Below are 14,111 nucleotides of genomic sequence, written 5' to 3'. Positions count from 1 at the left end.
CTTGACAAGCAAGCCTTTAAATGACAACCTGTCTTATACCCAATTGTTAGTGGCTGGGTTACTTTGAGATGTATTCCAGTATCTGCAGACCATGTCTCCCAGATAAAAATTGTTGCAAATGTAGAAGTATGGACTGTTGCTTGCTATCTTTTATAATTCTGATTATAATCACAAGGAATCCAGTGGTACTGGAGAGTAAAATTAAAATAAAATATCTTAGCACTGGACTCAACCACAGACCAAGTATGAACAGAAAACTATTGTATATTCCTCATCCCTATGGGCACTTTGTCAGAGATGCCATTGTGACCTCTCCTCCTACTTTTAAACAGTAGCTCGTTAGCCCCTCAAGAACCAATATATAGTGCCAATATTGATAACAGTGACCACAAGAATGCATATTTTTTAAATAAAAGAAAACCAATTAATTAATTAATTAATTATATAAGTCAGTAAGCATATCACATACACTATAAACATATTACAATGCACAACAGAAATTATTTGTATCTGTTGCATTACTTAGTACATATATCTAACATAGAAATGAGGGACTAAGAAATAAAAGTAAAAGAATTATATGAAGAAAAATATCTTTAACATTGGCCAGAATAGAGAAAAAAAATACACCATGATATTTTGTTTTAGATGGTAAAGGTACACATTATCTGAACAGCTTTAAACAATTGCACTACTTGAAAGACAGTTTACTGCATGAATCTTTAAGGGACTCCTTAAACATAGATATTTTTAAATATTACTTTGCCTCAAAGCAAGGGCTATTTTGTTCTACTACTACAGTAGTGGCATACAGTTATCACATTCGGTTTTAATTCTCATTATAAACACATCTTTTTGGGTGAGGTTAATTAAAAAGTCCATCTTAACCTAAATGCTTAGATATTTGGTATTTTTAGTATGCACATTCTGTAACAAAAGTTGGTTGCACAGCTCAAATTTCTTTTTATGTTCTGTTGCCATGGTAACTGCACTGACAGTGACACACATTGGGCCAGATTATAAGTGGAGCGCAAATTATTGCTTCCGCAAAAGCGATATTTGCACTCCACTTTGTAATACCAGCGCACTCAAATGCATGTTAGGTTCAATGCGAATGCGACCTTGCGTTCGCATTGCATGAAAGCATTGTGTTCATGAGAGCGTATTTCCATAGGCTCCACTGGGAGCCTCGTTCTCATGCTGTGAGACACGGCATGATAACTAGCGCAGTGAAGGGGGTAAGTCGTGCATCGATGGGCAGCAATTTTAAATATATAGGTATATGAATATATACATATATGTTAATGTGTTACTATGTGTATATACACATATTAACACATAAAAATATATGTATATAAGCATATACATATATATTTACAGGGTAGACCGCAATGTAAACACTAAGGAAATAATTTGCGAGTACAACCCTTGGAGCTTGCTTGAATAAAACCACTTTTATTGCTAAATACAAGTTAAAAGCATGGAAGACATTGTCATCCTTCACAGAGACACTCTCTCTAGGTAACAAAGTTCGATTGTCATTAAAGCTGACGCGTTTCGGCTGTGTGAGTAGTAGTCATAGCATAATTACTGGCAAGCAAACCGGGTGTTTTAAAACAAGAACATATCGCTGGTTGGTTAAGAACAGTTGACATCACTTTGTACATTTAAATATCAAAATTTCATTTACCATTTATAATTATGAAGCCATTACAAATATTCCAGCATCATGACTGTGTATTATACAGATTAGGCATAAAGTATTCCAAACAGCTAAGCGTTTCTAAACTGATTATTAGCCGATTTTTAGGAATACTCATATAGTGACTGCTGACTTATGTAAAAACCTAGCCCTCTGTCCTAAACATTGTAGATACTTACTGCCCCAAGTTTGTGTTAGCTAGTAAGACTATATTTTCCATTTTTTATTTATTATTATTTCTGGGGACCACAGATGGTGTTTAGACATTTAAAGGGATATACAATCTGCCTCAAATTTAGGGGTGGTTTTAGACATATAAACGGGTATGTACATAGCATAACATCGTGCTTAAATGGAAAAACATAATTGTAATATTTTGCTCACTTATCCTTACATTGCATTATATACAGTGGTTGAAGAATACAGCAACATACATATTTAAATAGTAAAAGAACAGACCTCAGCAAAAAATATACAACACAGCTATATTTGCTAGTAATCTTAGGTTTAATTCCATTAATTGATTGCCATATTCACTATTTAACCCTTGTGGTTTGCGTGTTTTGAGTTTCAATATCCAATAAACCTCCCTTCTAGCTAGAAGCTGATCTCTATCCCCCCCCCCACCCTATGTGGGGCAGGTATATATTCCACTATGGTCCATCTCAAACTTTCTGGACTTTTATTGTGATGGATATTAAAATGCATAATAAGGGTTAGTATACCTACTTTAATATTGCACACGTGTTCATGGATACGTGACCTAATTTCTCTGGAGGTCATACTTACATACTGGAGGTCACAGATGGAACCGGTGTGTAAATATATCACATACGTGGCCCTACAGTTGTAGCATCTCTTGTGTTGGAACATCTCGCTGGTAATCATGCTCTGAAAACCATTGCCCATTTGTACAAATTCACAGGCCCTACAATTGGTGTTATGACGCCTTTCACTGTTAGCCATGAGCTTTGTTTATTAGTGCACTTACTTTTCAAGCATGTAGGGGCCACCCTGTTATCAATAGTTAAGCCCCTTTTGTAGGCAAATCTGCAACCTTTCCCTACTACATTCACTAAATCTCGATACCAGCCTCTCTGTTAGTTCATCTGCTTGTTTAGTAAAAAACACCCTATCTGAGCAGTTCCTAAGTGTTCTAACAAATTGCCCCTTTGTAATAGCTTTAAAGACTCTGTTGGGGTGGCTGCTTTTTGCATGCAATATCGTGTTCTTAGCTGTAGGTTTTCAGTAGATTCTTGTATCAATGTAATCTCCATTTTTGCTATGTACACCTGTTAGAGTGACATCTAGGTAATTTATTTGACTTTCTCCTAGTTCATAGGTAAAGGAGAAACCTATATTATTGGTATTTTAGGCCTTAATAAACTCTTCAATGTCTCCCTTTTCACCATCCCAAATCAAGATCAGGTCATCAAAAAACCTCTTGTAGAAGGCAATGCTGTTCTTAAACTTGTTTCCATCTCCATAGATATGGGACCGCTCCCACGACCCCATAAAGAGGTTAGCGTAGGAGGGGGCGAATTTCGCCCCTATAGCAGTCCCACATCTCTCGAGATAGAACTCACCCTCAAAACAAAAATAATTATGGGTAAAAATAATTTTTGTTACTTTTAAAATAAATTCACAATGATCCTCACTAAACTGGCCTGATCTGCAGAGAAAATATTTTATCGCTTTAAGGATCTCCTTGTGGGGTATTCAAGAGTATAAGACCCTCACATCAATAGCTAACCATATCATGTTTTCTGACCATTCATGTTCCCTAAGTAGGCCCAAAAGGTCTTTGGTGTCAGTAAGATGGCTGGTCAAACCCACCACAAAAGGTTGGAGGATTGCATCCAGCCATTATGAGAGATGTTCCGTGAGAGACCCAATACCGCTGATTATCGGCAACCCTGAATTTGGGTACCAGGCTTATGAATTTTAGGCAAGTGATTAAAGACCAGAATTATCGGATCCTTAAGACGTAGGTAATCTTAGGTATTGTCATCAAAGATTCCTAGATCTTTGCCTTCATCTAGAAGGTGGCTCAATTCTCTCTCATATAATGCTGTGGGATCTCGCTTAAATGGTGTATATTGTTCTAAGTCCTCAAGTTGTCTGAGTGCTTCAGTTGTAAATTGTTCTCTATTCATCACAACAATAGATCCACCTTTGTCAGCTGCCCTTATTATAAGTTTGTCCATATCTTGTAATCGTTTAAAGCTAGCCTTTCCTTGCTAGTTAAATTATGTTTATTTAAATTCCTTTGTACATTCTCTGCCAGTGTAGTTAAGTCTTTTTCCACTCTCTTTTGAAATGTTTCTAAGGTTTGATCTCTGTTTTGTATAGGGTAAAAATTAGATTTGCTTTTAAATTTGGGGAGTTTAACTGCTTCAATACCTTCTACTGCCCCTTCTAAATATAAATCATCAAATGCTCCTACATCACTATCCTCAGTGAATGTTAACTGTGGTTTCTTTCATGTAATTAGCAAGAGTCCATGAGCTAGTGACGTATGGGATATACATTCCTACCAGGAGGGGCAAAGTTTCCCAAACCTCAAAATGCCTATAAATACACCCCTCACCACACCCACAATTCAGTTTTACAAACTTTGCCTCCGATGGAGGTGGTGAAGTAAGTTTGTGCTAGATTCTACGTTGATATGCGCTCCGCAGCAAGTTGGAGCCCGGTTTTCCTCTCAGCGTGCAGTGAATGTCAGAGGGATGTGAAGAGAGTATTGCCTATTTGAATGCAGTGATCTCCTTCTACGGGGTCTATTTCATAGGTTCTCTGTTATCGGTCGTAGAGATTCATCTCTTACCTCCCTTTTCAGATCGACGATATACTCTTATATATACCATTACCTCTGCTGATTCTCGTTTCAGTACTGGTTTGGCTTTCTACAAACATGTAGATGAGTGTCCTGGGGTAAGTAAATCTTATTTTCTGTGACACTCTAAGCTATGGTTGGGCACTTTGTTTATAAAGTTCTAAATATATGTATTCAAACATTTATTTGCCTTGACTCAGAATGTTCAACTTTCCTTATTTTTCAGACAGTCAGTTTCATATTTGGGATAATGCATTTGAATTAATCATTTTTTTCTTACCTTCAAAAATTTGACACTTTTTCCCTGTGGGCTGTTAGGCTCGCGGGGGCTGAAAATGCTTCATTTTATTGCGTCATTCTTGGCGCAGACTTTTTGGCGCAAAAATTATTTTCCGTTTCCGGCGTCATACGTGTCGCCGGAAGTTGCGTCATTTTTTTGACGTTATTTTGCGCCAAAGATGTCGGCGTTCCGGATGTGGCGTCATTTTGGCGCCAAAAGCATTTAGGCGCCAAATAATGTGGGCGTCTGATTTGGCGCTAAAAAATATGGGCGTCGCTTTTATCTCCACATTATTTAAGTCTCATTTTTTATTGCTTCTGGTTGCTAGAAGCTTGTTCTTGGCATTCTTTCCCATTCCTGAAACTGTCATTTAAGGAATTTGATCAATTTTGCTTTATATGTTGTTTTTTCTCTTACATATTGCAAGATGTCTCACGTTGCATCTGAGTCAGAAGATACTACAGGAAAATCGCTGTCTAGTGCTGGATCTACCAAAGCTAAGTGTATCTGCTGTAAATTTTTGGTAGCTATTCCTCCGGCTGTTGTTTGTATTGATTGTCATGACAAACTTGTTAATGCAGATAATATTTCCTTTAGTAAAGTACCATTGCCTGTTGCAGTTCCTTCAACATCTAAGGTGCAGAATGTTCCCGATAACATAAGAGATTTTGTTTCTGAATCCATAAAGAAGGCTATGTCTGTTATTTCTCCTTCTAGTAAACGTAAAAAATCTTTTAAAACTTCTCTCCCTACAGATGAATTTTTAAATGTACATCATCATTCTGATTCTGATGACTCTTCTGGTTCAGAGGATTCTGTCTCAGAGGTTGATGCTGATAAATCTTCATATTTATTTAAAATGGAATTTATTCGTTCTTTACTTAAAGAAGTACTAATTGCTTTAGAAATAGAGGATTCTGGTCCTCTTGATACTAATTCTAAACGTTTGGATAAGGTATTTAAAGCTCCTGTGGTTATTCCAGAAGTTTTTCCTGTTCCTAATGCTATTTCTGCAGTAATTTCCAAAGAATGGGATAAATTGGGTAATTAATTTACTCCTTCTAAACGTTTTAAGCAATTATATCCTGTGCCGTCTGACAGATTAGAATTTTGGGACAAAATCCCTAAAGTTGATGGGGCTATTTCTACCCTTGCTAAACGTACTACTATTCCTACGTCAGATGGTACTTCGTTTAAGGATCCTTTAGATAGGAAAATTGAATCCTTTCTAAGAAAAGCTTATCTGTGTTCAGGTAATCTTCTTAGACCTGCAATATCTTTGGCTGATGTTGCTGCAGCTTCAACTTTTTGGTTGGAAACTTTAGCGCAACAAGTAACACATCATGATTCTCATGATATTATTATTCTTCTTCAGCATGCTAATAATTTTATCTGTGATGCCATTTTTGATATTATCAGAGTTGATGTCAGGTTTATGTCTCTAGCTATTTTAGCTATAAGAGCTTTATGGCTTTAAACTTGGAATGCTGATATGGCTTCTAAATCAACTCTACTTTCTATTTCTTTCCAGGGTAACAAATTATTTGGTTCTCAGTTGGATTCTATTATTTCAACTGTTACTGGTGGGAAAGGAACTTTTTTACCACAGGATAAAAAATCTAAAGGTAAAAACAGGGCTAATAATCGTTTTCGTTCCTTTCGTTTCAACAAAGAACAAAAGCCTGATCCTTCATCCTCAGGAGCAGTTTCAGTTTGGAAACTATCTCCAGTCTGGAATAAATCCAAGCCAGCTAGAAAGGCAAAGCCTGCTTCTAAGTCCACATGAAGGTGCGGCCCTCATTCCAGCTCAGCTGGTAGGGGGCAGGTTACGTTTTTTCAAGGAAATTTGGATCAATTCTGTTCACAATCCTTGGATTCAGAACATTGTTTCAGAAGGGTACAGAATTGGTTTCAAGATGAGACCTCCTGCAAAGAGATTTTTTCTTTCCCGTGTCCCAGTAAATCCAGTAAAAGCTCAAGCATTTCTGAATTGTGTTTCAGATCTAGAGTTGACTGGAGTAATTATGCCAGTTCCAGTTCCGGAACAGGGGATGGGGTTTTATTCAAATCTCTTCATTGTACCAAAGAAGGAGAATTCCTTCAGACCAGTTCTGGATCTAAAAATATTGAATCGTTATGTAAGGATACCAACGTTCAAGATGGTAACTGTAAGGACTATCTTGCCTTTTGTTCAGCAAGGGAATTATATGTCCACAATAGATTTACAGGATGCATATCTGCATATTCCGATTCATCCAGATCATTATCAGTTCCTGAGATTCTCTTTTCTGGACAAGCATTACCAGTTTGTGGCTCTGCCGTTTGGCCTAGCTACAGCTCCAAGAATTTTTACAAAGGTTCTCGGTGCCCTTCTGTCTGTAATCAGAGAACAGGGTATTGTGGTATTTCCTTATTTGGACGATATCTTGGTACTTGCTCAGTCTTTACATTTAGCAGAATCTCATACGAATCGACTTGTGTTGTTTCTTCAAGATCATGGTTGGAGGATCAATTTACCAAAAAGTTCATTGATTCCTCAGACAAGGGTAACCTTTCTGGGTTTCCAGATGGATTCAGTGTCCATGACTCTGTCTTTAACAGACAAGAGACGTCTAAAATTAATTACAGCTTGTCGAAACCTTCAGTCACAATCATTCCCTTCGGTAGCCTTATGACTGCTGCATCGGACGCGATCCCCTTTGCTCATTTTCACATGCGACCTCTTCAGCTCTGTATGTTGAATCAATGGTGCAAGGATTACACAAAGATATCTCAATTAATATCTTTAAACCCGATTGTTCGACACTCTCTAACGTGGTGGACAGATCACCATCGTTTAATTCAGGGGGCTTCTTTTGTGCTTCCGACCTGGACTGTAATTTCAACAGATGCAAGTCTCACAGGTTGGGGAGCTGTGTGGGGATCTCTGACGGCACAAGGAGTTTGGGAATCTCAGGAGTTGAGATTACCGATCAATATTTTGGAACTCCGTGCAATTTTCAGAGCTCTTCAGCTTTGGCCTCTTCTGAAGAGAGAATCGTTCATTTGTTTTCAGACAGACAATGTCACAACTGTGGCATACATCAATCATCAAGGAGGGACTCACAGTCCTCTAGCTATGAAAGAAGTATCTCGAATTTTGGTTTGGGCGGAATCCAGCTCCTGTCTACTCTCTGCGGTTCATATCCCAGGTATAGACAATTGGGAAGCGGATTATCTCAGTCGCCAAACGTTGCATCCGGGCGAATGGTCTCTTCACCCAGAGGTATTTCTTCAGATTGCTCAAATGTGGGAACTTCCAGAAATAGATCTGATGGCGTCTCATCTAAACAAGAGACTTCCCAGGTATCTGTCCAGATCCCGGGATCCTCAGGCGGAGGCAGTGGATGCATTATCACTTCCTTGGAAGTATCATCCTGCCTATATCTTTCCGCCTCTAGTTCTTCTTCCAAGAGTAATCTCCAAGATTCTGAAGGAATGCTCGTTTGTTCTGCTGGTAGCTCCAGCATGGCCTCACAGGTTTTGGTATGCGGATCTTGTCCGGATGGCCTCTTGCCAACCGTGGACTCTTCCGTTAAGACCAGACCTTCTGTCTCAAGGTCCTTTTTTCCATCAGGATCTGAAATCCTTAAATTTAAAGGTATGGAGATTGAACGCTTGATTCTTGGTCACAGAGGTTTCTCTGACTCTGTGATTAATACTATGTTACAGGCTCGTAAATCTGTATCTAGAGAGATATATTATAGAGTCTGGAAGACTTATATTTCTTGGTGTCTTTCTCATCATTTTTCTTGGCATTCTTTTAGAATACCGAGAGTATTACAGTTTCTTCAGGATGGTTTAGATAAGGGTTTGTCTGCAAGTTCCTTGAAAGGACAAATCTTTGCTCTTTCTGTTCTTTTTCACAGAAAGATTGCTATTCTTCCTGATATTCATTGTTTTGTACAAGCTTTGGTTCGTATAAAGCCTGTCATTAAGTCAATTTCTCCTCCTTGGAGTTTGAATTTGGTTCTGGGGGCGCTTCAAGCTCCTCCATTTGAGCCTATGCATTCATTGGACATTAAATTACTTTCTTGGAAAGTTTTGTTCCTTTTGGCCATTTCTTCTGCCAGAAGAGTTTCTGAATTATCTGCTCTTTCTTGTGAGTCTCCTTTTCTGATTTTTCATCAGGATAAGGCGGTGTTGCGAACTTCTTTTGAATTTTTACCTAAAGTTGTGAATTCCAACAACATTAGTAGAGAAATTGTGGTTCCTTCATTATGTCCTAATCCTAAGAATTCTAAGGAGAAATCGTTGCATTCTTTGGATGTTGTTAGAGCTTTGAAATATTATGTTGAAGCTACTAAATCTTTCCGAAAGACTTCTAGTCTATTTGTTATCTTTTCCGGTTCTAGAAAAGGCCAGAAAGCTTCTGCCATTTCTTTGGCATCTTGGTTGAAATCTTTAATTCATCTTGCCTATGTTGAGTCGGGTAAAACTCCGCCTCAGAAAATTACAGCTCATTCTACTAGGTCAGTTTCTACTTCCTGGGCGTTTAGGAATGAAGCTTCGGTTGATCAGATTTGCAAAGCAGCAACTTGGTCCTCTTTGCATACTTTTACTAAATTCTACCATTTTGATGTATTTTCTTCTTCTGAAGCAGTTTTTGGTAGAAAAGTACTTCAGGCAGCGGTTTCAGTTTGAATCTTCTGCTTATGTTTTTCATTAAACTTTATTTTGGGTGTGGATTATTTTCAGCAGGAATTGGCTGTCTTTATTTTGTCCCTCCCTCTCTAGTGACTCTTGTGTGGAAAGATCCACATCTTGGGTAGTCATTATCCCATACGTCACTAGCTCATGGACTCTTGCTAATTACATGAAAGAAAACATAATTTATGTAAGAACTTACCTGATGAATTCATTTCTTTCATATTAGCAAGAGTCCATGAGGCCCGCCCTTTTTTTATGGTGGTTATGATTTTTTTGTATAAAGCACAATTATTTCCAAATTCCTTTGTTGATGCTTTCTTACTCCTTTCTTTATCACCCCACTACTTGGCTATTCGTTAAACTGAATTGTGGGTGTGGTGGCGGGTGTATTTATAGGCATTTTGAGGTTTGGGAAACTTTGCCCCTCCTGGTAGGATTGTATATCCCATACGTCACTAGCTCATGGACTCTTGCTAATATGAAAGAAATGAATTTATCAGGTAAGTTGTTACATAAATTATGTTTTTTTAGTTAGTGTGTAATTGGTTGTGTCAATAATCCTCATATCCGTATCTTTATAAAACTTTTTAAGGGTTACATTTCTAATCAATTTGTTCACATCAAGTAACATGTTAAATAAATTAAATTTTGAAGAAGGAAAAAAGTTGAGCCTTTTATTAAGTACTTTTCTTTCCATGTCACTCAATTTATGGTCAGAAATGTTGATGACATTATCTAATGGTACTTCGTGTAATGTCCCCTCCTCTGTTGGTATCGGGTTTGTTTTACTTGCTCTTGTATTTGCAGTTGTGATCCTGTTGTGACACCTGGGGATTTTGATTTAGATTTGCTTTTGTACCCCCTCCCCCCCTTCGGGCCCTTTTGGGCGAAACTGAAAAACCTTATCAATATCTGTGGGAATCTCATTAACCACTGGCACCCCTTGTGAGGGTTTGTATTTACTAATGTTTTCTGTTCTATTATAATTTCTATTGTCATTTCTGTACTCATATCTAGATGGGGGTTGGGTTAGTATAGGTTTTATTTTTGGTCTTACTACCTGAGTTTTTGGGTAAATTTGTGAGGTCTCTGTGTGTGTTACATTTTTGGCAATCGGTTCTTCCTCCCCTCCAGACTCAGTTAGTTCATCAGCTGTTTCTACCTCACTGTCATTGAACCTAACCCTTCTGTCATCAAACTGATATCTAACTCTTCTACCCCTCCCACGTCTGCCCCTGTATCCTCTATTGTAAGGTTGGTTCTGTCTAAATTGATTACGCTCCTTCTTGTTCTAAACATACACTACATTTTGAACATAATCATATTGATCTCTCATATATCTTTTATGTTTTAACTCTAGCAATAACACTTTTGCCTCAATTATAGTTTGTTTCAATATTTTGTCAAAGTTACAATAGTCAGCTAAATCCCTCCTTCTGTTGAGTTCAGCTTGTATATGGTCTATCTGTGATGTAATATCTTTCAACAGTTTAGTTTTAAATTCAACAATTAACAATATTAGTTTTAGTGAGCAGTCAGAAAGTGTATTGTTCCATTGTGGTATAAAATCAGTATTATCAGTGATGAACGTCGGAAATTTACTTAACCTCAAACCCCTGGGAATAATAATTCCCATGCTGTGGTATCTTGAAAGTATTTGTATTTCACATTTTGCCTTATTCTCCTTTACTAGTAGGATTTCCATTTCATCAAAAAATGAGCTCAATGAGAGCTGTGATTTATCTGTAACAAACACTTTATCAAATTCTGAATCATAACCTTCCCTTTCAACTGATGACTTTAAGGAAAACAATTCACAAGAGTCAGTGATATCAGTCATGATTGTAATTGGCAACGTCTCTGTTGAACTTGCACTGTTCAATTAGCACAAGTCCTTCTTAGGATGAACAGATTTAGCAAGGTATCAAACAAAATTACGGCAGGATAAAACAGTTAATATTAATAGTATCCTCACAGCTGATTGGAATGCACCCGGGGTTAGAAGGGCAGCCAGAGCCCGAAATCACCAAGTGAAATATGTATAAATGTCCGTTTACCCCTGTGCAACTCCGTCTTTCAGTGCTGCAGTTTTTACATACAGATACCTCAACCCCAGAATGGTTTACCATGGGTGTACCAATCTCTCTTGGCAGCCTGCTCAAATTTCCCAAATGTGCCGCAAATGTGAAATAAATAAACTCACAGTTCACAGCGACGATGGTGCTTGGTCCTGTGGGAGAAACACAGAAAACCTTCCACGGCATACACTGTGTCTCTGTCCGTTTACTCCCCATCTCCCCTGACGTCCTCGAACTCTGTGTGAGTAGTTACTGGCCGCGTGTTGGTACACACCCTCCATCTGATTGGTTAAGCCGTCCTGCAGCCTCCGTATTCGTCATCCAGGGTCTCGCATTCTCTGGCTTGGTATGTACTGAAGAAATAATTTGCGAGTACAACCCTTGGAGCTTGCTTAAATAAAACCAATTTTATTCAAAAATACAAGTTAAAAGCATGGAAGACATCATCATCCTTCACAGGGACACTCTCTCTAGGTAACAAAGTTTGCTTTTCATTAAAGCTGACGCGTTTCGGCTGTGTGAGCTATAGTCATAGCATAATTACTGGCAAGCAAACTGGGTGTTTTAAAACAAGAACATACAGCTGATTGGTTAAGAAAAATTGACATCACGTTGTACATTTAAATATCAAAATGTCATTTACCATTTATAATTATGAGGCCATTACAAATATAGGCATATAGTATTTCAAATAGCTAACCGTTGCTAAACTGATTAGCCAATTTTTAGGAATACTCTTTTAGTGACTGCTGACTTATGTAAAAACCTAGCCCTCTGTCCTAAAAATTGTAGATTCTTACTGCCCCAAGTTTGTGTTACCTAGTAAGACTATATCTTCCATTTTGTATTTATTATTATTTCTGGGGACCACAGATGGTGTTTAGACATTTAAAAGGATATACAATCTGCCTCAAATTTAGGGGTGGGTTTAGACATATAAACGGGTATGTACATAGCATAACATTGTGCTTAAATGTAAAAACATAATTGTAATATTTCGCTCACTTATCCTTACATTGCATTATAAACAGTGGTTGAAGAGTACAGTGGCATACATATTTAAATAGTAAAAGAACAGACCTCAGCAAAAAATATACAACACAATCATATTTGCTAGTAATCTTAGAAAGGTGTAATTCCAATAATTGATTAAGTCATATTCACTATTTAACCCTTGTGGTTTGCGTGTTTTGAGTGTCAATATCCAATAAACACCCCACACCCGCCAACTTTAGCCTCTGCCTTACACAGTTACTTTATTACAAAATAAAAATGCTACTATTTTTATTTTTTAATAAAGATTATTACACTGTATTTTGGGGGCTATTGAGGGACATTAAGAAAAATAAAGAGAGGTCTGACCTTTGGTTAACTTTCTGAGCTCTAATTGCTAATGCGAGCTTGCGGTAGCAATAACCAGTCACTTGTAATGGCTGGTTATTTATCGCGTGCCCTCAAATGGGCATATTTAGCCAATTGTGGGTAAGAAATAAATTAGCACTCCACTTGTAATCTAGCCCATTGTTTTTACAGCACTAATGTTCTGGAGTTCTGGAGCACAATTGCTAAACATTTATGAACATTTAGGCACACTTTTGGTCCAAGAAGGAATTAATGTTTATGTTTTATGACCTAAATATAATGATAATTATATAATTTTATATAATAGCAACACTGTTATGAATAGCTAGAATAACATGATTTTTGGCAATGAATATCCTAACCAGCCAATTAACCATTTGTGCACTGGAATCAGCCTGTGGGTATCAATGCTGTGATATGATAAAAACAAGTAGATATTACAATTTGCCATCAATCCCTAATGCACACAACAGATTATTTTTTATATTTTTCTAAAATAATTTATTGTGCTAATTATTTTTGAGTAATAAAGAAAATGCATTTTACACCTTTGTATTTGCTTTAACCTTCATTTTTTGGCTCAATGGAAAATAAACAAAACCATGAACTCTCATATAGCTGTCAGGTTTTATGGCCTAGTTTGCTTCATTAATCACACCTTGAATAACCTGACATCCATTTCAGCTGGGTACACACAATCTAACTCGAGGTTGTTTTTCTCTGTAATGTCACAGATGATGATGTTTTTCACTATGTTTAATAGACTGAATAAGACATATTTCATTCTTAAACCACATACATATATTATATATATACAGTATATATACAGTATATATACAGTATATATACAGTATATATATATATATATATATATATATATATATATATACATATATTAAATCAAAAGTACTTGCTATTATTTTATTGGTTGAAAAATATATTGGACATGATCTATGAATTTATGAGACGAGTTTCTAAAATTTAGTGTATTTTATCAGATGACTAAAATATACAATATAACAATTATACAGTATATATACTGAACAAAAAAACAGTGAAGTCCCAGGATTTGACAAAGTGTGACACATTTAATTGACGTTTCAGGGTAAATATACCGGTATATATATATATATATATATATATATATATATACCGGTATATAAA

General features: G+C 36.9%; 1 protein-coding gene across 2 annotated transcripts in view; it reads left to right on the top strand.

Moving 5' to 3' along the window:
• Positions 1 to 14,111, top strand: part of RIMS4 (regulating synaptic membrane exocytosis 4) — a 318,791-nt gene that overhangs the window by 69,441 nt on the left and 235,239 nt on the right. The window lies entirely within an intron of this gene.

This window comes from Bombina bombina, chromosome 1, assembly GCF_027579735.1.
Source record: "Bombina bombina isolate aBomBom1 chromosome 1, aBomBom1.pri, whole genome shotgun sequence".
Taxonomy (NCBI): Eukaryota; Metazoa; Chordata; class Amphibia; order Anura; family Bombinatoridae; genus Bombina; species Bombina bombina.
This window is presented reverse-complemented; position numbering and strand designations above follow the sequence as displayed.